Genomic DNA, 27,541 nt, shown 5'->3' with positions numbered 1-27,541 from the left:
TAGATTTCTCCGCTTCTGGGTTATAAAAGTCTATTTTAAGTTCAAATTTATGGCTTTTGCTCATATGGCACATTGTTTTACATTGGATCCTTTCTATTTTCAATCAATAAAACTGCCAAAATGTGACATTTTTCGCCGGAAATCCTATCAATTAGTGCCTGGTACCTGCAATTTATTGGTATAAAAGTATTGTGAATATGTGGGTTTGCTTTACTGCAGGATAGATAAATCTGTCAAAAAGTATGGGAAAAATGTCAATTAAATGCACAACAATGAATTGAACTATTTGTCTATTGTTAGCATAAGCGTTTTTATTTGGTTCTTATTTGTAAATAACGAAATAAAACTGACAGAATTAATGACTTTGGGAAATTACTTGGAGTATTTTAAGGGTTGTTAGCATGTGCATAAGCATAGAACAATAAGGCTGACAGATTAATGACTTGAATTTATGAGTTTTGAGAAAATTAATCGGAGTATTTAGCTACTGTGATTATTTACATTTTTGTTTTCCCACACTCGAGAGTATGAGAAAATTACGTCAGAAAACTATTGAATGGTAATAAATTGTCAAAAACTGTCAAAAGCTGACATATTAATGACTTGAATTAAAGAATTATAGATAATTAATCGGAGCTTTTAACTATTGTGGATACGTATGTTTTCGTTTTCTTATACTTAAAAGTACAAGAAAATTAAACAATAAAAATGTCAGAAAATTATTGGAAGGCAATAAATTGTCAAAAACTGCCAAAATGTCAAGTAAAATAGTTGAATAATTGGTATTGATGTTCCCTAATTTCCTATGTGATCAGTACAGAAAAACAGAAAACATTAATATGCTACCTTTAAGAGGTGCATAGCTATTAGTATTGTTAATTTTTAGTAGGCATAAAACAAATAAAACTGACAGATTAATGACTTGAATTAAATAATTGTAGAAAATTAATCGGAGTTTTTAGCTACTGTGAATGTTTACATTTTCATTTTCCCACACTCGAAAGTATAAGGAAATTAAGTAATAAAAACGTCAAAAAACTATTGAATGGTAAATAAATTGTCAAAAATTGTCAAAAGCTGACATATTGATGACTTGAATTAAGGAATTATATATAATTAATCGGAGCGTTTAACTATTGTGACTATTTACATTTTTGTTTTCCCATACTCGAAAGTATGAGAAGATTAAGCAATAAAAGTGTTAGGAAACTATTGATTGGTAATAAATTGTAAAAAACTGTCAAAATGTCAAGCTAAGTATTGAAATATTGCGTGTTAATATTCTCCAGTTTCCTATGTGGCCACCACAGAAAAGCAAAAAACATTAACATGTTTAATCAATTAATTGGGAGCTATTATTATTGTTAGTTTTTACATGCGACGAAATAAAAGTCTAAGCCCTTATGTACCTATGCTTAATACAGTAGTCTTTTACGTATTTGTTGCTGAGCATCTATGTGCCTTGTACCCAATTACTTTGTCACGAGATAGAAATTAAATGGTGACATTTTTATTACACTGCAGCAAATAGGTGTAATAATGTGATTAAACGGAAGCAGTTCTATTTTACTAATTGGGCGTTCTCAGGTATCCGAGACGATTTTGTATATGCGGCAGATAGGTGTAATAAAGTAACCAGAAAGTGACGTTTTTATTGCTAAGCAATAAATGTCAACGCATTTAACCAAAATACTCAAGTTGTTTGTATGTTAATTAATTTACATATCTACTGGCGCTATGATTTCGTGGGAATCTTTCGGCTCGGATGTTTTTATAGGCATCCTGTTTGACTATGGCACGTGTGTGCAGCTATATGAGCTGGATACAAAGAAGATTCTCTATGGGGGTGATTTTTATATGGAAACAGATCGCGCTCTTTTCTAACTGAAAACTTGGTATTTTTTATCTTATGGTTTTAAGAAATTTTCATCGGAGATTTCAAGTCTTGCAACGATCTTTTTTGGACTAGATTTTTGAGATTTTGAACTTACACAGATGCAAAATGGGGTGGTTAGAGAGATGCATTTTTATAGAGAAATGTAACCAGTGTGGAATTTGATCAAATGGCCCAATTCCTGATAGGTATTTGATCATTTTCTCACTGGTAACTTGAGAAAGATTTTTACAAAGAGAAAATTCAATGAACTATTTACAGGCTGAATTTATTCCATCTTTCTACAGATTTTCGTCTGTAAAAACAAGAAATAAATTCGTTCCTAGGTACCTACTTGAATAAAATGAGCTGAACTGCTTATTTTACCCATGCACCAAATTGTTAAAATATTACTAGGTACATAGAAAATAACTAGATTAGAATGGCCAAAAAATTTTCATCAAAATGAGACATTTTCATGATTTTGAAACTGGGTGGCCTCACTCAAGTTGTCATTGTGCTCCATAGGGGAGGAATGAGTTTGAGTGAATTTTTTCTCAACCTAACTACACTCGTTTTCGGAATTTTGAACACTTTAATTATGAGCATAAAAAGATCAAAGTTTTATGCTTTGCATTTTGAGGGTAGTTTTGCATTTTCCTGTCAAATTGTCCGATTTTCATCTTCGAACTTGACAAAAAACGGCAATTTTGCCCTGATTTTAGGTCCGAATTCATCAGATGGGTAATCTGTTCCATTTGGAACAAAATTAACCTCGGAAGAATTTCTGCCTTGTTTGTGTTGTATTTTCAGATTTTCATCTTCGTAATTTTCACAGAAATGTCCGAAAATACACCACAAAGAGGTTAGCTAGGTTAAGAAGCAATTGAACTGATTTTAAAAGTATTTAAACTATTTCGATTCGGACTTGTACTGTTAAGAATCGCGAGTCAAAAGTGGTATTATTAGAATTTTTTCCTAGTTCCTATTCTAAATTTTTGCATTTGAGAGTGTTTGAAAAAATTTGTTCTATTTTTGTTCTAATTTATAGACGTTTTTCAAATTTTTACATTATTTAGTGAAAATTTAAGCATTTCATGTATTCGGTATTTGTGGGCAATTTTCTAGTTTTTCCAATGAAGGAAAAACGAAAGATTCTCATGATGATAAAGAACTCACTTTAGGAGACAAGCTTACCAATCGCTCACGGGGAGTCCCATGATTCTCTGTGAGTTAAATGATTTTCATGAGAGTCCATATTATTGCAAACTATACCACAAGAAAATTGATTAAATTATCCAACTCTGATCTGTATTAAGCATGGACTTTCATGATGATAAATTACTCACTTTAGGAGACAAGCTTACCAATCGCTCACGGGGAGTCCCATGATTCTCTGTGAGTAAAATGATTTTCACGAAAGGTCATGAGAGTACAGATCATGAGTCAAATATTTCAGAATTTTATATTTTGGAATTTTCCAAAAGTACATGATGAATAAGGTAGCACAATTCTACTGTGATTCTTGAGATAATTATCTCCTTTGAGGCTAGTCAGGCTTTTGCCTTGCTCATTAAGGAGTTTTTTCTCAATTGGCACAGTATAGCTGCGATCCCCTACTCACCACGTAAGTGAGAGACTAGCAATTTTTGTATTATCAAAATTTTATTTTGCTCTGAAAATACACAGTAACCAGGGTACCACAATTCTACCGTGATTTTCGAGATAATTATCTCCCTTGAGACTAGTCAGGTTTTACACCTTGCTCATGAGGAGTTTTTTCTCGATTGGCACAATATAGCTGCGATCCCCTACCCATCATGTAAGTCAGAGATTAATTTTTTACGAAGCCAAAATTTTACGTAAGTTTAATTTTTTAACAAAATTAAATTATTTTGACTCGGACTTGTATTTCTAAGAATTATGAATCGAATAGTATTTTAGAATTTTTTCCTGCCCCTATTCGCAATTTATACACGAAAGAGTGTTTGAAAAAATTCATTTTATGTACATTATAAATATACTACATTATTCTAGTATAGTGTTAGTAAGCTGTACTCACTGAGACTTTTCTTACTGAAATATGAGCTATAATTTTGCCTGCATATCTACCTACGAGACTTTGAGGTAAAAAACGCAATTTTGATGGGGTATAAGAATTTAAAAAAAATCAAAATGGAAAAAAAATCAAAAAAAATCAAAAATTTTGGAAGGTTATAATTTAGATTAATTCAAAACGTAATTTTTAGCTTGAATTATGCTCGTTTTTTGAGCTTTTTGGATTCAAGAAAGTTCAAAAATTAATTTTTTGGTAAATTTAAATTTTTACTTTATGAGTTTTCGAAGATACGTGGCATGTATGATTTTTTCTAGAGAGGTTCATCCACGTCAGGCGCCAGACTAAGTGATTAGTCAATTTTGACATGCAACATACCTTGGAAAATCATGTTTTTTTTTTTTTTTTTAAGAAAAAAATTCTGTCAAAGAGTCTAGAATTTTTGACATTGAATATTTTGGCATTATGGTTTTTTCACTCGAATTGTGTTCTTTAGGAGAACCATTTGGAATTCGAGTTTGACAAAATTTGATAAAAATCGAAAAGTTTGAAGATTTTAAAAAATTTGAATTTTTAAGGGTGGGTTTTTTAGTAAGTCGGATTGAAAATTTTACAATTTTCATGAGAATTACGCGGAAGTTAGGCGCCAATATGATATAGTGAGATTAAACATGATTGAGATAGATAGATTTTATCAGAATTTCTACCTACGTACTGAAGTTTAGAAATATTCCCTAAGGTAGTGAATATTTGCCTCGCCAGGTTAGCTCAATATATCGGAGAGGTCTCAGTCATACTACTCACTTTTCACAGAAATAATTTCCAATCACCAATCAAAAGCATACATACAAGATAATATGATTTATTGTTGCTCGGAAACATGATTAAAGATACATATTCTATCGGTTAATCGAGTATAAAATGATTTTACTACCTTAGACTCGAGTTGGCATATTATGTAATAATTAATATTCGTTAATAGATAATGAGGGTGGTAATTGCTTACCCATTGAAACTGTACACATTTCCTAGAAAATGTGTTATTAATGCAGGTGACTTTCTCACCAGGTTCACAAACTGTCCATATTTCCTGCCTCTTCGGTATGTCCCTAATACTAGACATGGTCGACAGGGGTTGGTTGTTTTTACTGAGGGTGCTTTTCCAGACGAGAAGTATGTTCCGATGGCCGGCAGGATGGGAAACATACCCAATAGAGAACGTGAAGAATTACGATCGATAATTTTAATCACGAAGCGAAATAATATTAACCACTATAGAAGTGGGCGAGATCGGAAAAAATAGGAGATGAGTGTCCTTGTAGAGGGAACTCATCCGCTTCTAACTTACATAAATACACTTTGAGACCAAGAACCGGCTCGCGCGTTCGCCGAATACGAGATCTAATTAAATTCAAATCATGTTAGATGTAACTACTCGGTAGTCTTGCGACCACCGAGTAGGAGATGCAGCTTAATTGGGAATGCACTTGCCCGAAAATACAACAACTGCAACTAGTTCGGCTCGTGGCTGTGTTGCTCAATTTATAGTCGTAGGTGCATCGTTCGATGCGCGGCTATTGATGACATTGAATTGTCATCAAAATGTATTAGAAGAAGTTCTCACATTACCAGACTTGCGCAGTCTTTGGGAGTTGTTATTTTAATCCTCGCTACGGCGATGTTTCTTATACTCATCACTACGGCGATGCTTTTATTAATCATCCCTTACGTGATGAAGGCATATTTCCTCATATCAGAGATACTGCTCGTTTTCAGCATCAACCTTTTTTTCCAAGTAAAAAAAAAAAAATTGTTGTCTGGAAAATGAAATTTGGAATTTCGAATCGTGTTTTATTAATACTTAATGTATGTGTGTAGGCGGATGAATTGTTCGCGACTTGGGTTTTCAATTTTTTTGTCGGCGGGAAATTTTAGAAATTTATGTTTGTAGAAGTTTGTAAAGGTTTTTTATTTTTTGGAAAAGTTATGCTAAATGTAATTTGCAACCTACATTTTTGGCAGTGCGGTTCAGCGACTTGGATATAATTTGATGAAAACAATGTGGAATTAGAAGCTGGAAAGGTTGAAATAATGATTTAAAAATTCATTCATTTTTTTCTCGGTGAGAAAGTTGAGAATTTTACGAAACTCGAACGTAGGTAGGTATTTAATTTTAAGAATGCTTTAAAAAAATTTAATACTGTAGCTAAAAATTTTATAAATTTAATTTATATAGTTTAGAGCAAAAATCCTTTGTTGATTCATATGATGCACCGTAGGTTATTTAATCGAGAAAAGAAAAGAAAATATAATAATTGGAGGGTTTAATGTTTTGCAACCTGAGTTTGGGGGTTGAATTCAACAAAAGACCCCACATCAAATTTTTATGGAGTTTTCAATTTTTTTTTTCAAAATTGGAGAAATTTGACAACATTTAAGATTACTTTAGGGAGGGAGGTCATCAAAGAGGACGATTCAAAAGAATAAGCCAATATTAGAACTGACAATCAGCATTTTCAAATTAATACCTACCTAGAAATAAAATCAAAGTGCTGCTTAACTTTTGAAAGTTCTTTCGAATTTCGATCTCTTGTGCCCACTCCCTCGAAGAGAAAAAGATTAAAGACTCCATTTTAAAAATTAGTTTGTTGAAACTTGAAAAGACGGAAGAAGTGGGTTTTCATTTTTTTACATTCTTAAATAATAAATTTCAACTTTCATACTTTTAGAATAATATGAAAAGTTGAGTTTTCACCTTGAAAGTTCAATTTAAAGCTTTCCAAATTTTTCTGATTTTGCTCAGATTTTCCTCCTATTTTGTTTAAAATTTCGGAAATAATTTTAAAACCGAATTGATAACTTGAATGACCAATTTTCAAGCGCGTGAGAAAGTATTTTTCCGATTCGATCCCTTCGACCTTCTTCTTCAAGAGTTGGTCAAACATGAGTCAAAATGATGAAATAATTGAAAATCGTATGTGACACGTCATGTACCTACTTATTGTGTTCGGTTTTCGAAGATTCTGCATTCAAATATCCTCTTATTTTTTCCTATTTAACCCCTTAGTGGCTTCTAGTGTTGTTGATTTTTCAAAAATTGATATTTGTGGTCAGCTGCCCAAATTAATTTTTCGATTTTTGGTGTATTTTTGAAAATCCGATAATGGAATTTCTTCAAAATTAATGATTCTTTTGTTTTTTGTTTTTTAAATTAAATACTACTCTTTTTCAGTAAAAATGGTATTAATAAGTTCCTAGACTGATACTGACTTCCCTGAAAACCGAATTTGGTCATTTCTAGTAATTCTAGAACCATCCAACGTGATTTTCAATTGATGCAAAACTTTGACATTTCTCTAGAATGCGTAGAAATCAAGTTGTGGCCAGTGGCCAGTCTCGATTTGATTAAAAACTTTATCCATATTTGAACCGATTTCCAGATGAAAGGTACTTACACCTTTTTTGCCAAAATTCTCTAGTAATGATTAAAAATGTTGGAATTGGGCCAAATGTGGATCAATCCGTGAAATGTGTCTCGAATTTTATCTGTCTTTATTAATTTCCACGCTTTTTGGAAAAATTTAAGATTTCTAAAGAGATCAATAATCGCGCTGGAAGTTCCAGAATATTCGGATTTGAGAGGGTTGGTTTTAAACGCGATGCAGTTATTCGTACACATTTTAAACCCCCCCCCCCCCCACAGAAAATTTCTGATTTTTGGATTTTTCCCCTTAAAATATGCTGGTCAAAAAAACACATTCGGGGACGCCTGGAAATTAACCCAAATGTGAATAAACCCGGGTAAATGGGTCGAGACTGAGCCACAATTCGATTTTTAGCTGTTCAAATTAACTTCTGCGCTTCTGAATGGAAATTATTTGAAATTCTAGAAATATCGGAAATCAAGCTGAAGGCTCCAGATCGACCGGAAATGGTAAAATTCAGTTTGAAAGAGTTGATATTAGCTTCAGTACTAATTTTAATTATTTTTACTGAATGAATATTTGTACCTATGTATGTACTAGGTATTTGAAAAGAAAAAAAAACAAAAACAAAAACAAAAACATTTTACCAGAATTGGTCAATTTTGATATTTACAAAAATCTGCTAAAAATCGAAAAATCAATTTGGGCAGCTGGAATTTGAGCATAGAGGTTTAAGATGATGCTCCAGTAGGTATCAAAAACATAAACACAAAATGTTGCACGAGCAAATGAAGGGCGAACAATTCTTCACGAATCATCAAACTTGAATGCAAATTTCCAGCCGTTTCATATTTTTCGATAAAATGTACCAAAGGAAGTGTAAAATGATGATTTTATTTATGATGTTCGTAGGCACCCATCTTTAGTATAGTGGATTTGATCAAAAGAAATAAAATTTGACCCAGCGAAGCAAGATTGCAAAATTTTTTATTCGTTTAGGAAAATGACATGCAATTTTAAGCGAAAAAATGCCCATTTTTAATAAAAATTTGTAACTTTACGAATTTTAATCGACTAACGACCTGACGTTTATTTCGTACTGATTTTTTTCGTAAAGAAGAGAATTGTCTCTTTTTTAATTTTTTCCCCTCTTCAACCTTCAACTGCGATGCATACATGATTACTTTTCAAGAACCATGAGATAGGTCTAGACTGTATTTACATAGGTAGGTATAAAAGATGAGACAAAAACCAATCATTTACGGTTCGTAAATTCACATTACAATTAGGCACCTATAGTAAAGTAAACCTACGTATGTATTTTGTAGGTATTTTGAATTTAGTTATTCAGTAGGCTAGGTGTACATTAAACGTATACATGCTGCTTCTTTTGCCACTTACTTGCTGGCAGTTTGAAGAGTACTTGAAAGATGTGGACAGGGCCGGATTTAACATTAGGCCGCCCTAGGCAGAACAAAATTTGCCGCCCCTCCCTCCCCCCAATCTTTTTGGTTTGTGTGAAAATTTACACCCACCCATAATTCAATTTTTAATCAAAATATAAAAAAAGTACCTAACTGATATAATACATACGTACTACGTAGGTATATGTACAATATCAATATCTACATACCTAGGTAATTAAATATCTGAAACATTGCAAATTGCATTTGTTTATTATATTTTTTATAAGAATAACCCAGGGCCTATTCTAAGGAAAATTTGGAGCTGCGCAAACATAGCTCACGATGGGACAGATCAAAAACAATAATGAGGGCCCGAGCAAAGGGAGGGCAAAAGCTTTTGAAAATTAATGATTCTTCAGAAGTAAAACAACATTAAGTACCTATCTATTTTTTATGCGAGAAGTAAATTTTTCTACTCTTATAACTAATTTTGGTCAGAGAAAAGAAAAGAAAAATGATCTAGCCTGAGCGAAGCGAGGGCGAAAACTGTGAAAAATTGATAATTCGAAGTGCAAAACGACATCAATCTTAATGCAGAAAGTTAATTTTCATGGCTTCAAAATTTTTTGTTTTCAGGAAATTAAAACATTTTTAAAAGTAGGAATGCTCTAGCAAAAGCTCTCAAAAATTCACAATTCTTCATTTTTTCAGGACAAAATCAAGTATAAGTAGGTACCGTACCTATGTTTTCATATTTTTAATGAATTTTTGACGAAAAATATAACTTTTTTGTGGTATTTTAGCAAATAATTGGGACTTTCTGGTGCATCAATCGTTATGACAGGAATGAAAAGAGATCTTCTTTTGGTAAATTTCAAGTGAAACAGCACTTTTTTTGATGAGAGAAGGCCATGTTTCTACTCTCTAACTTGTAATCTGAGAATGCAAAGGGAAAATGTTTAGCCCGAGCGAAGCGAGGGCGAAAACTTTTGAAAATTTTGATTTCAAAGAAGTAAAAATCCATGGTTTTTGGTAATTTTTTGATTTCTCGAACTTACACAAATCATGACAAATGTTACTTCTCATATTCATTGTCTATCGTTATGACTTTTGTGTTTGTTCAAAATTGTTTTTTAATGAATAAAATGAAAAATATGCGCCTTAGAATAGGCCCTGGAATAACCTTTAAAAAAACGGGTTTCTTGGTTTTATTTTTAGGCATGAAAACTCGAAATTAGAGGTAATTATCTGAGAACCTTTCGTGGCGTGTGATAATTCTAGAAGAAGGAACCCGTCGTGCAAAACGCTCCACGGAAGTACCGCGTGGAACCGCGAAAACTACCATATCCGCGCCAACAACATTTTAACCAATCAGAGCACAGTAAGGCACGCCTACTTTCTTTACTCTGCAACTTGTACTGTCGTTTCAGCGCCACAGTAAACGCCAAATCACTGCCACGACTTCGATGGCGCATTTCTGGTGCAGGATTGGTACTGAAATGGAATTTTTTCCTGTGGCGAAATCATGGCACAGAACTGGAAGTCTTTTGGTGAAGGTGTGCTGGAAGGATATTGGCGAGGAAATGGAGCTATTAAAATCAGTGGCAGTGATGTGGCACTGACATGGCACGATTGTGGCAGTAATAATTTGGCGCAATTGTGACATTGTGATGGCAGTGTTATAGCGAAGGTGTGCTGGGAGTTTATTGGCTAGGAAATGGCGCTATTAAAAGCAGTGGCAGTGATGTGGCACTGACATGGCGCGATTGTGGGATTAACAATCTGGCGCTATTCTGACGTTGTGATGGCAGTGTTGTGGCGGTGAAATGGCGCTATAAAAGCAGTGGCATGGCAATGATGTGGCACTGACATGGCGCGATTGTGGCGTTAACAATCTGGCGCTATTATTACGTTGTACTGGCAGTATGTTTGCTGTGAAATGGCGCTATAAAAGCAGTGGCAGGGATGTGGCACTGACATGGTGTGATTGTGGTATTAGTAGTGTTGCGCTATTCCGTTATTGTAATGACTTGTGTCGTAGCGGAGGTGTGCTGGCAGTATGTTGGTAGTGAAATGGTGCTGTTAAAAACAGTGGCAGTGAGTTGGCACTGACATGGTGCAATTATGGCATTGGTGGTCTGGCACAGTTCTGTCAAATCAATGGCAGTGTTGTGGCGGAGCAGTGACAGTGTGTTGGAATTGATGTGGCACAATGGTGGCATTGATAGCCTAGCAGATTTTGTCACTGTAATGAATTGGTGGCAGTGAAATAACACTATTGATAGCGATGGCCATGTGGCACAATAGTGGAATTATTAATTTTGCAGTGTTATCACTATAATGGTAGTTTTTTTTTTAGAGGTGGCAGGGTTTCACTTTTCTGGGTACTGAAATGACGTCATGAGGAGCAGTGGTACTGAGTTGGCACTCACGTTGGACAGTATTGGCACTTGCAGTTAGCCATAATCAGGACACGTGGAAAAATTTTTTAAATTATGGAAATAACTGTAGATTTATTTTTTTGAACTTCTTTTGCATAGGTACTTGATCTGACGGACCTGCCTGACTCTAAATTTTCAGCTGCTGAAGTTGAAATTTCGATTTTTCAGAACAATTTTTCGATTTTTGCTTATCAATTTTGAAGAACTTGGCAAATTTAGCCGGCGCGGGTCGCATATCTACACCCCTACCCCCAAAGTATTTGGTCATTTCAATATATACGGCTCAAATAGTCAACGATGAAATTTTTAACTGTCAAGGGCAATTTTTTGATTTTCAAATCAAAATTGCCATGTAAAAATCGAAAATTGGTCAGTTTTTCAAAATTTTAGCAGCTGCAAATTTGGGGTTTACTGTATGTATTCAATGTCCTAATTCTATATTCTTAAACATATCAGTCACTGTAGGAGTGTAAGAGGTTATTTTAGACATTTTCTGATTCACAGAAAGTGAACAAAATTGTTCAAAACTTACAGCCTGATTTTCCTTAAGCATGCAAAAAATTTATTTAGGTCTACAATTCAAAGCAGAAGATGATTATTGGTTTTTAAAAATGTCGAAGAATGTTTTTTTTTCAAGTAAAAAGGCAGATACCTATTCGTAAAATACAACCCTTCAACATTAAAATTGAAAAAAATATACATGCGCATATTTAGAGAATGAAAACAAAAATTCCTGTAGAAAATGTTTTAAAAGTTCAGAAGGTTTTCATTTTTTTGAAAGAAATTAAGGTTACTGATTGTTTTTTGTTCAGTCACTATGATTTTTTTTAAAAAAAGTTCCAGCTTTCTAATTAAAAAAAAAACTAAAACTAATTTTAAAAAAAGCATACCTAGGTACCTAACAAAAAATTTAATTTTTCCTTTTGAAAATGTCCGAGTCACTACGATTATATTAAAAAAAGTTCCAGCTTTCTAATAAAAAAAAAAATAAAACTAATTTTAAAAGAAGAATACCTAGGTCTAGGTACCTACCTAACAAAAAAATATTTCTCCTGTTAAAAATGTTTGAATCACCATAATTTTTTTTTTTAATCCAAAAAAAAGAATACCAACCAGTACCTACCTAACAAAAAAAATTAATTTTGTCCCAAATAATCGTCTTAAATTATTTTTGATCTGCTATTTAAATACGAGTACAGTATTCAGGTATTTCAATAAATAACTGCAATCCAAAATTAAAATATTGAATTTCAGTACCTAATCATGAAAAACAGTCAGAACAACTAATAAAATTCAAAACCCGCTATGGTATCAGTATATCTCCAATACCATGTTACAGGTTCTACTTCCACGCGCATCGATCAAGTTAAGCAGCATCAGGTTGGGTCGGAGCTTGGATGGGTGAACGCTCGAAACTACCCAGCATCCGAAGGCTACTATGTACGGAGGACGTGTAGTGTGACTTCTTCACAGCAGTACGTAAATGTGGTGAACCTAGGGTGTAGTGTTGTTTGTCGTAATGTATGTAATGAGTTGCACAGGTGCAGGGAGGAGATGGAGAACGTGCAAGAAATGTGGAGAATGTGTGGAAAAGTATACATATGAGAAAATAATTAATTAATTCCAGTAAACTGAGTATACGAAAAAAAGGGTTCATTCAATGAAAGAAAATAAATTCATATTCCGATTTCCAAAAAAAAAAAATAATAAGAATTCATTTTTGTAGGTTTCAAATAATTCCCATTTTCGCGACACTTCTGTGCCATTTTTGCGCCATTTCATCGCTAACAACACGCCAATTCACTGCCAATAACGCGCCATGAGTTCCATTTTGGCGCCACTTCGATGCCATTTTTGCGCCATTTCATCGCCAATTCACCTCCAATAACGCGCCATGAAAACGCCAAAGTATGATCAATATGATCCCATTGAAACGCCACATTACCGCCAACCAGTGTGCATTTCAACGCCAACACACTGCTAACACAACATTCCGAGAGCAGATCAAACCAGTTTGGCCTCGGTTTGGTCTGCTTTCTGATTGGCTAAAATTTTCCACTTCACTACCATTTTCAGCTCCACGAATCTCATCCATTCTACTACCACGTGGCGCGTATTTCGTGGAGCGTTTTGCACGACGGGAAGGTAAAATTACTGCTCGAGCGAAGCCAGAGCGAACATTTTTTTTTTGAAAAAATGGGTGTAAGAAATGAAAAAACGTCTATTTTTGCATGTTTTATAGGGTAAAAATCGAAAAATCTGTACATTTCCGTAGGTACTTTTTGCCAAATACATACAATTTATTTATTTTTTTAAAGCAAAAATCTGCCGCCCCCTAAAATTTGCCGCCCTAGGCAGCTGCCTATACTGCCTATACGTAAATACGGCCCTGGATGTGGAGATGTGTTGAAAGTGATGTAGTACATTGCACGCGTTGAATTTTACTTTTAACGTTAAAGTTGAACTTAGTATGGTACAGTACGAGTAGGTCTACACAGTATACACATACACAATACTGGTACAACATACTGCATATAATAAGTTGTAACGTGTGATACGTAAGATACATTTCGTAGTCATAGTTTGTTATCAGGCAACTTCACATCTTTGTACTCGAACAAATATGTTATCATTTAAATTCATACCCTGGTTCGCTTTATCTTAAGTAGGATGCTGGATTTATGGTTAATATTTATGTACAAAGACAAACGTTTGCGTGTGTGTGTGGAAATTTTGAAATCATTTATGACGTGAGATCTCACAACACATTATAGTATGATCTTTTTCCCTTCTTTGAATTAGCTGGTATGTATACTACTTGAAATATTACAGATGAAGGCTGCTAAATTATTATAGAGAAGTGGGATCGTGTATTACTCGTCGTCGTGTCTTTGAACCATATTATAAGACAATATTTTGCAGAATCCCCTCTTATAATATAATCGTATACTACATAGATTGACTCTTTATAAATTGTCTTGTCGTTGGTAGCTATCTATAGCTCTTTATACTCTATACCCTTTTATATCATCTCATCTGTTGTATGTTTAAGATCATGCAGCACAATAATACGTCTACCAAACAATAAGGTCAAATTAAAGACAAATATCTGTACGAAATAAGAGTATAAAGCATTCGCGTCAAATGAATAGGATTTCAGATAATGAACCAAGCATTCGACTCAGCTACCCCTACGAAGTTTAAGATTAGTTAACCCGCATCGCGTACACACTATCCCATAACGCGTTTACGTTTTCGCTTTCTCTAGTAATTAAACTGTCGACTCTTACAAGCGTACCGCGTGTAAATCTTTTGCATACGCTGCAGCTGCGGATGCCGGTGCGGCGTGTTAAGCCGAATTTTCAACCTATATCGCGATGAAAATCTTACATCGAAGCTAAGCTATACCTACTGCTGCTGCTGTTGGCAGCGTTCGGAGAGAGATGAGACAATACCAGCAGCATCTGAATAACCTTTTTAGCGGATTAAAATTTCAAAATTTTCTGACTAATGTCCTGCCATTAAAACACTCGTCAAATATTATACGGTGTTTTGTTTGCATAAACACGGTAAATGTTTACCTCTTGAAAATCGTCTCTTATGAATGAATTTGCCTTCGAATAAAGTACCTTCTACTACGCCTACCGAAGGCGTTTTATACTCGTATACCTAAACAGCCAGGCGAAAGGATTGCCGTGTTATTATACTTTGAACTTTGCGTCACGCCGTGTCGAGAGAGCCTTTCTATAAAACAACGCCCATATTTTTTAATATTTATTCTACTTATTAGTACCGAACCGTTAAGTTTTAATTACATTCAAAAAAAAATAATAATAATCGCCGAGATTGATCTTATGTTGTATAAAAAGTTCCTCTAAAGCGTTGGAGACAGAGCCGAAAAATGTACGAAAAATAAACGTTCGGGAGTCAAAAAAGAAAAAAAAAACTTTTGTTCTTATAAAGAGCACTTGACTGTTTAATTTTCCGACAAGTGTTTTCCTTTTTGCTTTTCGCCCAAACGAAGGTTTTTTTCCACGCTTCCTCATATTATCGAAACTGATTTTTTTTTAAAAAACTGCTTTCGTGTTTGCGGAAAAAATTCATGGTTGTTCTTTTATACTTACGGTATAAGTGTATTTTTTTTTCCTCTTGGACATTTTTATCTCGTTTTTATCTTATTTTAGTAGAATTTTTCGAGCATTGTTAAAATTACTTCTCCGGGTACAACAAAGTTGTCTTTTTATCGGGCTAACTATACGATATCAATTTCAACTTTTCTTTTTTATCAGCATTCATAAATTGCCAACGCAACTTTTTGGCCGCTTGTGTTGAAATCTTAAACATTTTCCAAAGCGATACATTTTGCATATATCTTTTTACTTTTCTTCGAGGAAACAGTAAATGTTGAAATGTTTCCTTTCTCTCGTGAGTTTTTATGAAATTATTTAATATATTTCTTCATGCAAGTATACTATACGCAAACGCGCAACTGTAGATGTATAGTAAAACTGAGTTACTGTTCCTATATACCTAGAGGTTTACTTACAATATGTTATGTAAATAAATTTATGCTTATAAATGTTTTCAAAATAAGACGAATGTTTTGCTTTTATACTATTTTGTTACTGGTATTTTGATAAGAGAATATGCTCGAAGCGAGTTTCTCTGTATATTTGTGTTATGAAATTCTTGATTTTTTTTTTCACTCAAATATTTCACTGTCGGTGCAGAAAATAAAGGAATAAGTGAATTTCCACCGTTCAAATGTAATCATATGCTTCGGATTTTGTTCTAAAAACAGGTTAAATGATACATACACAGGGTGTTCCTATGTGGCTGCCAGTCCTTTGTCTTCCATGTAGTCAAATAGCCACCCAATCGGCACAAGTGTCATAAAATTTAAGGTGGATTCTTCAAAAATTGCCTTAAAATTTTGAAAAAATATGTATTGAAATGTTCCAAATTTTTTTTTGTTCCTGTCATTTATTAAATGTAATTGAAATGCGAAAAATATTTTTGAACGTGTAAGTTTGCTATAATAATTTCATGTTTTTGAATAATTTAATGATTTTTTGGCTGTTTTTTAAAGCATTTCGCACATTAAAAAAAAACTTCTTCATGTAGGCTACATAATATAATTATCAATTTTCGGGGGGAATTCTGAACCATCAATTTAAATTGACTTCTATTAAAAAAATTTACGAGTTGAATATTTTGTGATTTTGAAAATCTAATTTCAATATAATTGCTTGATTGGAAAATTTGAATTACATACCTACCTACGAATACTTTTTCTCGATCTTCATTTCATAGAAAAGAGCTCATTTGTCGAATTTTTTAGAGCTTGAATTATACATTATTGAAATCTATTGTTCAAATTCAAGAAATGTTCAAAGTTTGAATCAGAAAAATGAACTCTTCTCTGCATGAAGAAATTTTTTTTCCTTCTCAAAACATGAATTTTTGAAAGCTTTTGCGCTCGTTGCTTTTTTTTCAATTTTGAATTTTTCAAAAAAAAAATCATTTGAATTTCAAAATTTTGAAGCAAAGTAATAAACTTCTTATAATAACTCATCACACAAAAAAAATCATCGTTTTTATACCTCTCGAAATACTTCAAATACTGATTTTCGAGAGCTTTTGCCCTCGCTTTGCCAGGGCCAGTTTGTTTCTCTTATTCGCAATTAAAAAATTCCATACTTGAAAGAAAAATCAAATTTTTTTTACGTTGTTGTATGAATTAGGCAAAATTGTACCTTTCAAATAACAAAATTGCCATTTTATCTCGTACTTTAAAACTCGCCGCTTCATTTCAAAAAATTGGTATTCCCCCCCCCTCCCCAAAAAATGTCGTTCAAATTTTTCATCAAATTTTTGTATATTTTTTAAAAATTTGTCTTGTTGAAAAAAGTTGTTTAATAGCCCAATTTCATTATACATTAACAAGAACCTTAAGAGTGTTTTGCCTCTCCCCCGGCTCCCTTTTCTTATAAAATCTCAAGTATTCAAAAAATGTCCTGCTAAAAGTCCAGCTTTTTTATTTTGAAAGTTTGTCAGACACCTTGTTTTATTTTTAGTGTGCGTAGCACACTATTGGTTTCGCTTTGAGAAATTGAAATTTCAATTACAATGAATGTTCTCTTAAGCTATCCAACCGTTTTTCGTACCTATTGGACACCATTTGAGAATCATTAAGGCGGAGGGAATAGATTTATTTTCATTCAATTCGGATGGGTAATTGCTGAGTAATTGCAATTTTAGATCATTATTTTAATGCATTAAATCCTAAAAAAGGGAAAAGGGGACTTGTAGAACACCTGCCGCTCATTGTACCCTGCTATACCCCCAGTCTATTCCATCACCAGCTGTGTTTCATTGTACCCTGTTACACCCCCGTCTGTTAGCTGTAAATTCCAAGTGGGAGTGGTTTGGTGGGGCGTTTACCAAACAAATATATTATTTTAATGCCCTAACCCTCGTAGTGAATTTGTGGCTGAGTGGTTAGGGCATGTAGGTAGGAATAGGAAATTTAGGGACCCAGGTTCGAATCCCCATGAGGTAAGTAGGTAGGTGACAGATTTTTCGTAGGAAAATTGGATAGGTAAATGCTTTGGAGTTACCTATGTAGTACATGATAATGGGGCAAAAATAATGCTGAAATTGAGTTATGAATTATGATATCATTTGCTAACTAAAAATTCATTTCATTAATTTTTTGTCTACCTATAGCCATAAGTATAGTAAGGATTACCTTGACATGAATAATTTTTAACTTTTTACTTATAATTTAAAAATTACTTCAAAATGAGTAATTAAACTAATTTTTGTACAATTGAAACATGTAATTTTTATTATCATGATTTAGTAAAAATTATTAAAACAAAATGATTTTTACTATTGGTACCTATAGCTAAATTTATTAAAATGATAATTTTTACTATACGATTACAGTAAAAATTATTGAATGGGATCTGGTACTTAATTGTGCTAAATACCAGTATTTAGTTAAATTTTTTTGTAAAAATTACCCATATTTTTTTTCGTGTAATTTAGAGGCAATTCAAATTCTTAACATATTTTATAAGATTTAATTCTTAATTTAGAATAAAAAGCAAGTTCTGAAAGTTGGTTTGAAAATTTATAAATTTGAAGACAATGGAAATTCTAAAAAAAAATAAAATGAAAATTTGTATTTAGAGACGCTGAGAATTCCAAAAATTGATTAAAAGTTCTGTAAGTTGCAGATAATGTGAACTTGAAAATTATATGAAATAAGTATTGTAATATTTATGAAGAAGATGAGAATTCTGAAAAATTGGAGGCAATGTAAATTCCAAAAATTGAGTAAACGTTTTACAATTTGTGGACAATATGAACTTGAAAATTGAATTTGAAATTTTTTAATTTAAAGACAATAAGAATTCTGAAAAATTATTCAAAATTTGACTATTTAGAGGCAATGTGAATTCTAAAAATTGATAGCAAATTTCCTAACTCAGCAGCAATGCAAAATTCTGAAAATTTATTGAAAACTTTATGAAATTGTAGCGATGGGGAATTCGGGAAATTGATTTGAAATTTTGTAAATTTTAAAACAATGCAAACTATGAAAAACAACTAGAAATTTCTTAATTTAGAAGCAATACAAGCTTATAAATTATTCTGAAATACCTATTGTAATTTGGAAAATATGAAAACACTGAAAAACAATTATTATTTTGAAGCAGTGAGAGTTTCAAAAATTCTCATTACTGTGACATGGTTGATTCACTTATGCACTACCTAGATGTAATAACGGTTATAGCTGTAGAAAAGGCAGCTAGCTACGCACACTTTGCAGCTGTCTAGTTTAAAATAATTTTGATTGAAATTAGAAAATACGAGTACTTTGTATACAAATTTTCTACCAATTTCGATGTTTTTAAACATTTTCCTGTGAATGAATTTGACTTTGTTAATTTGTGTGTGTGGAGGGGGGGGGGGTCGAGTGGATAGCTTTTTGAAAATTTGGTTGAAAAAAAGTAGTGATTTTTTTCAAAAAGAAATCCGTTAGATACCATGAATGATCTACAAGCCTATTATTAGTTAATACAGTAGAAAATTTCTTTGCAAATCTTGTAATATTCATAGCTACACACAAAGTCACTGGTAGATACGTCGCAAAAAGAGAAAAACACGATGAAAAATACACGTCACATTTTCGTAAAACACTTTGATCAAAGCTGTCAGAATTAAAGTTTACAAACCTTAGCCAAAATTTAAACGAACACGAAATAAAAAACCACAACTGTCCAAAAATATGCCATTATTGAAATGCCAACTTATCATTCTCCGAGGGGTTTATTTAGAATGTTTAAATAATAAATACAGAGCGAAAACGAAAAGAAAGAGATAGGTATATCTGCAGTTGGCATTTATTTATAAAAAAGTTTCATTCCTTTATGAATGTAGTTTTGAAAGGGTATAAAATGAAATCCGAGATACACGCTGAAAGTTGTAACGGTCTTTTGTAAGCTGCAAAATGTTTGAAACGTATTACTGCGAAATTCAATACTGACAATGGACAAAAACGTTTGATATCGAGTCAAAAGTTAATTTAATGAATTTTATACTTTCGACGTTAAAATAAACCATCAGCTTCTAAAACTGTTCAACTGCGGAACCGGGATAAGTATTCAAAACGTTATTATTTTTCTTCTCTCGCTGCTCGAGGAGGAAAAAACACTATACGAACGAAGTGAAATACGTACGTAGTACGTGTCGACAGAGTGTACTAGATTAGGTATAGTAGGTACCTGCAGCTTTAAAAGTTTCTCTGGAATAGGAAACTGATATACTTGAACTGAGTGACAAAAGTATTACTTAGCTTTCCTTTTCGCGTGAAATTAGTTTACGCTTAAAAAGGAAACGTTTAATAAATAATTACTCGCTTCCTTTCAACAGAATATACTTTTAAAACAACTTGACATAAACTACCATAGCAAACACAATGCTTTGGCGCATTTATTCAATTACGAACACATCGCATTCGAACGTGAATACGCGATAAAGTATTTATATTTATTATTAATAATCTACGAGTAAATGCGATGACGTTCAAATGCATGCAATTCTATATAACCAGCAATCGCCTTCTAAATAAATAAATAGAAAAGCACGAATTATTTACCCAGCTGTTTTCAAAACGAATGATTTTCACCAAACCCCCACGGTTTGTATAACGGGTAACTATTATTTTTATACATAGGTTCACGTGTTTTTTCGCAACCAATCTACGAGTTAATAATCATACCACGCTAATCATTATAACGCTGGTATAAAGGGTAAAGAAGGAATTGTAAACTGCAAGGTATTTACATCAACTAGTATACATATAGCAAGCTGTAGAAAAGACCCTTTTCAAAATGATTTGAGAAACATACACTCGTTAATTCCTTCATAAACTCGGTGCGCTAAAGCTCAACAATTTCCGCACTTGTAAGCGGTAACATAATCCTCGTAACTGACACAACATATTTCTACTCTAGAATACAGGGCAACTCTTTTCGCTCAGCTTTCGAGCAAAATTCCGTCTACAAAAACCGTTTTAGAAATGAAAAATATAATTAAGGTTTCGTTTTTAATTCGCAGTGAGGAAAAAAATATCTCGAAATGATGATCCTTTGCAATAGGCTACAACAAAAAGTTTTCTTCGTTGAGCTTATACTATAACGAGTCACTGAGATGGTTAAACATCGATATCATTTCCAACATGGGCCTAGTTATTTAGCTTTTGAGCTTTTGAAACATCCGGATGGATTTTTTTTATAGGTAGGCATCTTCATGATTTTTGATTAGGATTAGGCTAAAGAGGACAAAGTGTTTCTTCTCACATGAAACATTATGATTTTTTTTTGCAAGGTTGATTACCATAGATGCTCAGTGATCTTTTAACTAAAAAAAATGTTTCATTCGCAAGTCTCCAAGTATCACTTCGATCATCAAAATTCCGCCAAAAATTCCTAACCATCAGGGAAAAGAAACGTACCTAGTACCTACTTCGAGATGACAACTTACATTATTAATAAAACTGTCCGTGTATGTTTACATTTGAAAACGTCCTTCGATATATAAATTCAAGAAACGCACAATAAATAAAAATTTATGAGTTTCTATTTCACCTGAAAGCGTCGACGATCATTCAACTTTTAGCACTATAAATATTCAGTGTTGGTGAAATGTCCGCATTAATTTAAACGTAGGTACTCTCTTTCGCAGCACCTCATTTTGCGCAGATGTGTGGCAATTTGCATATCCAAATTTTTCAAAGGGTGAATAATCTGATACTAAAGGTTGTTTTGCTTCTTCGCCGTGTCTAAAATTTAAACAACCCTACAGCTTTCATGATACAACTGTGGAGTTGTTTGGATGTACATCGTATAAGAGAAAAGTGCTGAGGATGTTGTACATGTTTTGCACTTTCTAGGTTTTCTTTTTTCGACCTTTTTAAAATTTTAAACCCGTTTTTTAAACGTAATAAGACGCTGCATTAGAAAACGTGATTGAAATAAACGTGATGTATAAAAATCTTGAAAGAAGTTCTGAAACGCAATACTTACCTGTACTTTGCAAAAGAGATTTTGAACTGGCATCGTCCGATTTGAACGAAACCAAGCTAGATCGAAAAAGCATGTCCTAAAACCCTTGTAATCAAAATTTCTGGTCGTAAAGTTAATTTTTGGAATTTTGGCGAATTTTTGAAAATTTAAAAGGTTCAAAAAAGCTGTTTGAAGGATGATTTTTCAATTTTTTCATGAAATGAAATTTTTTTTAGCAATGCGAACCGATGTGAATAATTCCTTCAATTTAATCTCCCACGCATTCAACAAGTACTGATTTTGAACCACTCTGGAGCCTCCAGCAATTTTTCAATTTTCTCCAAAAACTTCAAATCACTCTAAAAAGGCCAAATATGAACTTAAGGACCTATAACTTTGGTCGGTGCGTATTGAATGCTCGTTTGATCATTTTAGGCGGCTATTGAAAAATTTCAAGAGTGCTAGTTCAAAAGTGAATTTTTGGCCATTGTAAACTCCAGAACAAGTGGGAAAAAAATTCAAAAAAGGTAGGAATATAACGAGCAGATTTTTCGGAAAGATATCATCTGGTGTGTCTACATGATGACTTGACTCAAAAACAATCGCAATTTTGACCTTATTGGAAGCTCCAGTGATTTTTAAAATTTCTCCAGAATTTTCAAATCATCTTGGCTTTTAAATTTTTTCTGGAATGAAATTTGTCAAAACTTTATTATTGAACTAGAACTTCTGGAATTTCACGGTAACTGCCTAAAACGATCGAGAGAGTGCCCACTAACCTTCCTTTTTGATCTTTTCAGAGTGATTTGAAGTTTCTGGAAAGAACTGAATAATCACAGGTGGTTCCAAAATGACCCAAAACTAGTACCTTGTTGTTGATGTGTGGGAGTTGAATTTATGTAATTATTCACATTAGTTCACATTGCTTTGCTCAAAAAATTCTTATTTCATGGAAAAAATGAAAAATTGTTCGTTCAACAGCGTTTTTTGGATTTTTAAAATTTTCAAAAATTCGCCAAAAGTCCACAAATGAACTTCGATGATTGAAATAATGGTTAAGAAAGTTTTGAGACGCCCTATTCTGATTTAGCTGGTTTCTTTGGAATCGGAAAGTGCCATTTCAGAAGGTTGCCTTTATGGTGGTACAAAAATCATCCAGACAAAAAATGTGACATATGATCAGAAAAACATATTGATCAACTACTTATCTGAAATCAGAACATACCATGATCGTTCGATAAAACACCAATTTAATACTGTGTTTGACGATTTCTGCTTATTTTGACAATCTATGTAAATTCGCAACAAAATAGGTACCTACCTACAGCTCGATAATAGAAATTGTGATGGTTTCATTGTCAACAGTTGGGTAATCCTACAATAATGTTCACACCTAATACACCCCTTTGAAAATTAATTAAATTTCAAACCACAGCACGGGTGAACTAAAATAAGGCAGTAATACTTGATCCTATGTAAAATTCCATTCGAAATTGATTCAAACGAACCTTTGAAATCAACACTGGGTAAATCAATTCTCAAGTATAGGTAATTGTAAATTAATCAATAGTTCATTTCTATTCAAAAGTTCTCTAAAATGAAAACTTCCAAGCTGTTTTAAAACAATGGAATCAAGCATATAAGAATACTTTGAAAATAAAAAATTACCGACTCGCAACTCGTATAGGTTGAACGATATAAAAATATTTCACTACGGTAAGAGTACCTATAACTAAAGCATTCCCTAGAGATGTTTGCAAGTTTACTTTGATAGTCCGTTAAAAACAGTTAGCTTAACTTTTGTAATTAACGTAAATTTGTCGGAAAATTTTCTAAAATTTACTTCGCATTGCATAGCTAATTTCGCCAACACAGGTGTACAGCAAAAGTGTAATTAAAGCACCGCACAATAATATACTCCGAGTTGAAAGTTGAAAATTGCAATGCACGATAGGTACCTACTAACTCTATGAGAGAAGAATTTCAAGACGTAGATCCGATTTAAAAAATTCAAACGAACGAAAAGTTTAATTCGATATTAGCTCGGTTCGTTCGCTATAGCGTAAAAGTAATTAATTTTTTTTTTCTAAAGCAACATCATCGTTAAACTATATATCCACGTATGTATATATTCTTCTATCGTCGCGGTCTCATTCATTAAAACAATTCCAGTCAAATACACTAACGGTAGTATAAAAAGATACCGCCAATGTATCATTTGAAACAGTGGTACGACGGATGTAGAATTTCATGTTTTAAAACATCACCGACGAGTTGCGTTTTATCATTCATATATACGCGATATAATCAATTGACAAAGAAAACGGAAAACATTCTGTTCAAAATGAGCAAACAAAACAAAGCGTTTCATTTGAAACTGTTCATTCGACCTTTACCGCCATGAAATATTTGTTTTTCATCGGATGGCCTTTTAATCTAGCGTACGTATCAGGTCTATCAGAAGTTGGTACCGGTAGTAATTTTATTCTCTAACGTACGCCGCCGTCCTGATTCGCGAATGGCGAATGTGTGTATATGAAATTCCACCAAAGGGTGTAACGATTCGTTACAAAACCGCATTAAATGCCCGTGTCCCTGTCCATTGTCAGCGTATGTATCTACCTAATGTCCCTATATACGTACCTACCGGTGTATCTATGTAGCTATACGTTGTCGTATATTCGCAAAGCATAAAATACGAATTGTCAGGGTAATTAACATTTTGGTATCATTGTTTTATATTACAAAATCGTGGACATGAAAATATAGGCTACCGATGTTAGTGATAAATTAATGAACAACGACGACTAAATTATGTTGATATGTTTTATATGGAGACGATGTTTGATTATAATGAGATTATGTGACTTTGAAGATTAAAGATACCTGGGTACCAATGTTTTAGATACCTACAAAATGTTTGTTGGACTAAAAATACTCTACTTGGGTATAAAGTTTGATTACTTCGCTTGCAGCGTGTATTGGTTAAAGTTCAACCCTTTCAACCTGGAGATAAAGCAACCCAAACAACACACGAGTAAATTTCAATTCTATACAGAGTGTTTTTGTTGCAAGTGAGTCCCTTCAATCTGATGAGATAGCAACCCAAACAACAAAACAGAAAAAATTTTAATCACTTACGAGGGAAGTTTCCCAACCGTTACAAAAATTTTTGAACTGGACAAAAGAGAATCGATAGAGGACCCCAAAATATATACCTCCAGCCAAAATTTTAAATGCTTAAAATTCATTTTTACATTTTTGGCGAATTTATGAAAATCCAAATTTGGGCCAAATGTATTAGAAAAAATCAAGCTGTTTGCAAATTGACCTAGAAAGCTGAAATTCGGTTTGTACCCTATTTTTGACATACCGAGTCGATTGGTAATGGTTTCAGAACGTTCTGGAGCCTGCAGCGGATTTTTGGTTTTTCCAGTTTTTGAAAAAACGCTGTAAATAGGGCAATTTCTTGTCAAAAATGTTCACATTGTTTATTTGAAGATATGTAGTTTACAAACACATTCTACCGCTAGAGAGTGCGTTTTTTTTTTTTGGCATACATTTACTTGCAATGGCCAATTTTTTACTACTAAAATTTTGCAAAAATTGGGAGAAAAAGTGTTAAAAACAAGTTAAAACTTCACAAAATGTTAAAAAAGTATTAAAAATAATGTCTATCAGAAAAAACCTATGAAATTTCAGAAAAATTAAGTAAAAACATGACGAAAAAGTGTTAAAAAACTTTAAAAATTGTATAAAAACACGAAAAAACGCATTAAAATTAGTTGAAAATAATAACATCATCAGATGCTTCAATCACAATTTGGGATCCTCTTTTGATTCTATTTTGTCCAGTTCAAAATTTGTTGTGCTGGTTAGGATACTTTCTTTGTTAGTGTTTTGGTTACAACTGAGCTTCTTCAATCTGATGATTAAATAGCAACTCAAATAGCCCAGAATGAATTCAACTGCTTAAGAAAACAAATCCCCCCTCGCCTGCCCCAAGACGTGTGCGGGGGGAGGGTAAATCATGACGATTTTGATTCTTCTCTAATGATACGAACCTGCAAACATTTTTTCAGCAAAATCGGAGTAGGTGTACCTTGATTGGAACAAATACAGGGTGCCCAGAAATATCGAGTACCCCTAAGAAATAAGTTTTTCATTGAAAATATAGGATGGCAACGTGAAATAGATGCATATGAAGAGTGATATTCCAAAACTCGCTTTGTCCATTTTTATCAAAGTTGGGTTTTCAGTGGTACCTGGTAGATGAAGTATTAACTCACATTCCTACATTATCAACTTACCAAAATGAGGTGTTAAACTCACCTAAATAGCCAATTCACTAAAAATTAAAAAAAAAATAATGTTCCAAAACGCGTTTTGTCCATTTTTCTTGAAATTTTTTTCAGCAGTATTTAGTGGATGAAATGTATACCTACACTCCTACATCATAAATCCACCCAAATAAAGTGCTAAACTCGCCTAAAAAGTCAATTTACCCGTTTAAAGGGAAACTGTTTTTCCTCTCTCCCTGAAAAGTTGTGAAAATGGACAAAGCGAGTTTTGGAATATCACTCTTCATTATGATTGGTGGAATGTTATCTCTCCAGTCCAACAACCAATCATGTGCTATCATTATTATCATTCACTGAGACCAACCAAAGTATTTTAGCAGAAAATTTTGTTAGGGGTAATCGATATTTCTGGGCACCCTGTACACTTCACAATTCACCTTCCAAAGTTATATTCAATTCCAAAATGAATCGTTTAAAAACTTGCCTATGAAAAGGAATTTTGTTGAATCATCTGGCAGCTGCAGTTACCTATTTGCTATTGAAAATAAATTTACATTCAATATTGCGTACACATTTGAATACATAACTGCTGTAAGACTGTAATCAAGATTCAAGAAAACGAAATGTGAAATTTTCTTGCTCCATAACTAGGTTCATTAACGCTCGTGCTCGTATACAGTTAGGTACTTGCTGTGTAAGGTTATTTTACCTATGAAAATTCAAACGCGAAATTTCATTGTTGAAATTACGATGAACTACAACCGAGCTGGATGATTTTCAGCACGAGAGAATTAATTTCGTTGCAGTTCTGTCGGGTGTAATGGAGATTCTCTTGCGTTTAAAATGAATTAATTTATGAACTTCTGCCATGAACATTTCGTGTGTCGCGAAATTTGCGAGAATAGATGAATATCTGATGTAGATTGTAGCTGGATATAGAACATGTTTGTCTCGTTTTTGCTTTTTAGGCAAATTAATACGTAGAGATATTATAGTTAGATGTGGGTGTGTGTGCTAATTACCTGAAGTTATCTGGTAGCCATTTCACCATTGGTTCCGGTCTTTCAACTCGATTGAATCATCTATAAAAACAAACAAAAAATATGGTTTTGAGTTGATTATGTATTTCTGGAATATGTTGAGAAAACATGTATGTTTTGATACTTCGGTAGGTACCTAATCCATCAAGAAAAAGTAATATAGACACGAATATGTACCACAAAGATACATCGCATCTATAAACAAGGAAACAAAAAAAACCTCAAGATATACTAAATCACTCGCCGGAGTTCACATTTGCAATCCGCACAGCCTAAGGATATCTCTAATTCGATTTTTTCATTAACGGGCGAAATTTACTACGTGCTAGAAGTTTATTAAATAAAACGAAAACTCAACGCGAAGAAAAACTTGTACTTGGATAAAAAGACTGGCGCGCGATAAATTCGAAGAAAAATTTCAT

The 27,541-nt window shown here is 33.2% G+C and overlaps 1 protein-coding gene and 1 long non-coding RNA gene across 3 annotated transcripts in view; one reads left to right on the top strand and one right to left on the bottom strand.

Moving 5' to 3' along the window:
- Nucleotides 1-27,541, top strand: part of LOC135836308 (uncharacterized) — a 109,995-nt gene that overhangs the window by 52,224 nt on the left and 30,230 nt on the right. The window lies entirely within an intron of this gene.
- The window catches only part of Ten-a (tenascin accessory), a 128,994-nt gene that overhangs the window by 85,229 nt on the left and 16,224 nt on the right, over nucleotides 1-27,541 (bottom strand). For both annotated transcript variants that reach the window (XM_065351047.1, XM_065351048.1), the window contains exon 2: nucleotides 27,102-27,161. The gene's annotated coding sequence lies outside the window, so the exon portion shown is untranslated. The remainder of the gene's footprint in view (nucleotides 1-27,101; nucleotides 27,162-27,541) is intronic.

This window comes from Planococcus citri, chromosome 2 (genome assembly GCF_950023065.1).
Source record: "Planococcus citri chromosome 2, ihPlaCitr1.1, whole genome shotgun sequence".
NCBI lineage: Eukaryota > Metazoa > Arthropoda > Insecta > Hemiptera > Pseudococcidae > Planococcus > Planococcus citri.
This window is presented reverse-complemented; position numbering and strand designations above follow the sequence as displayed.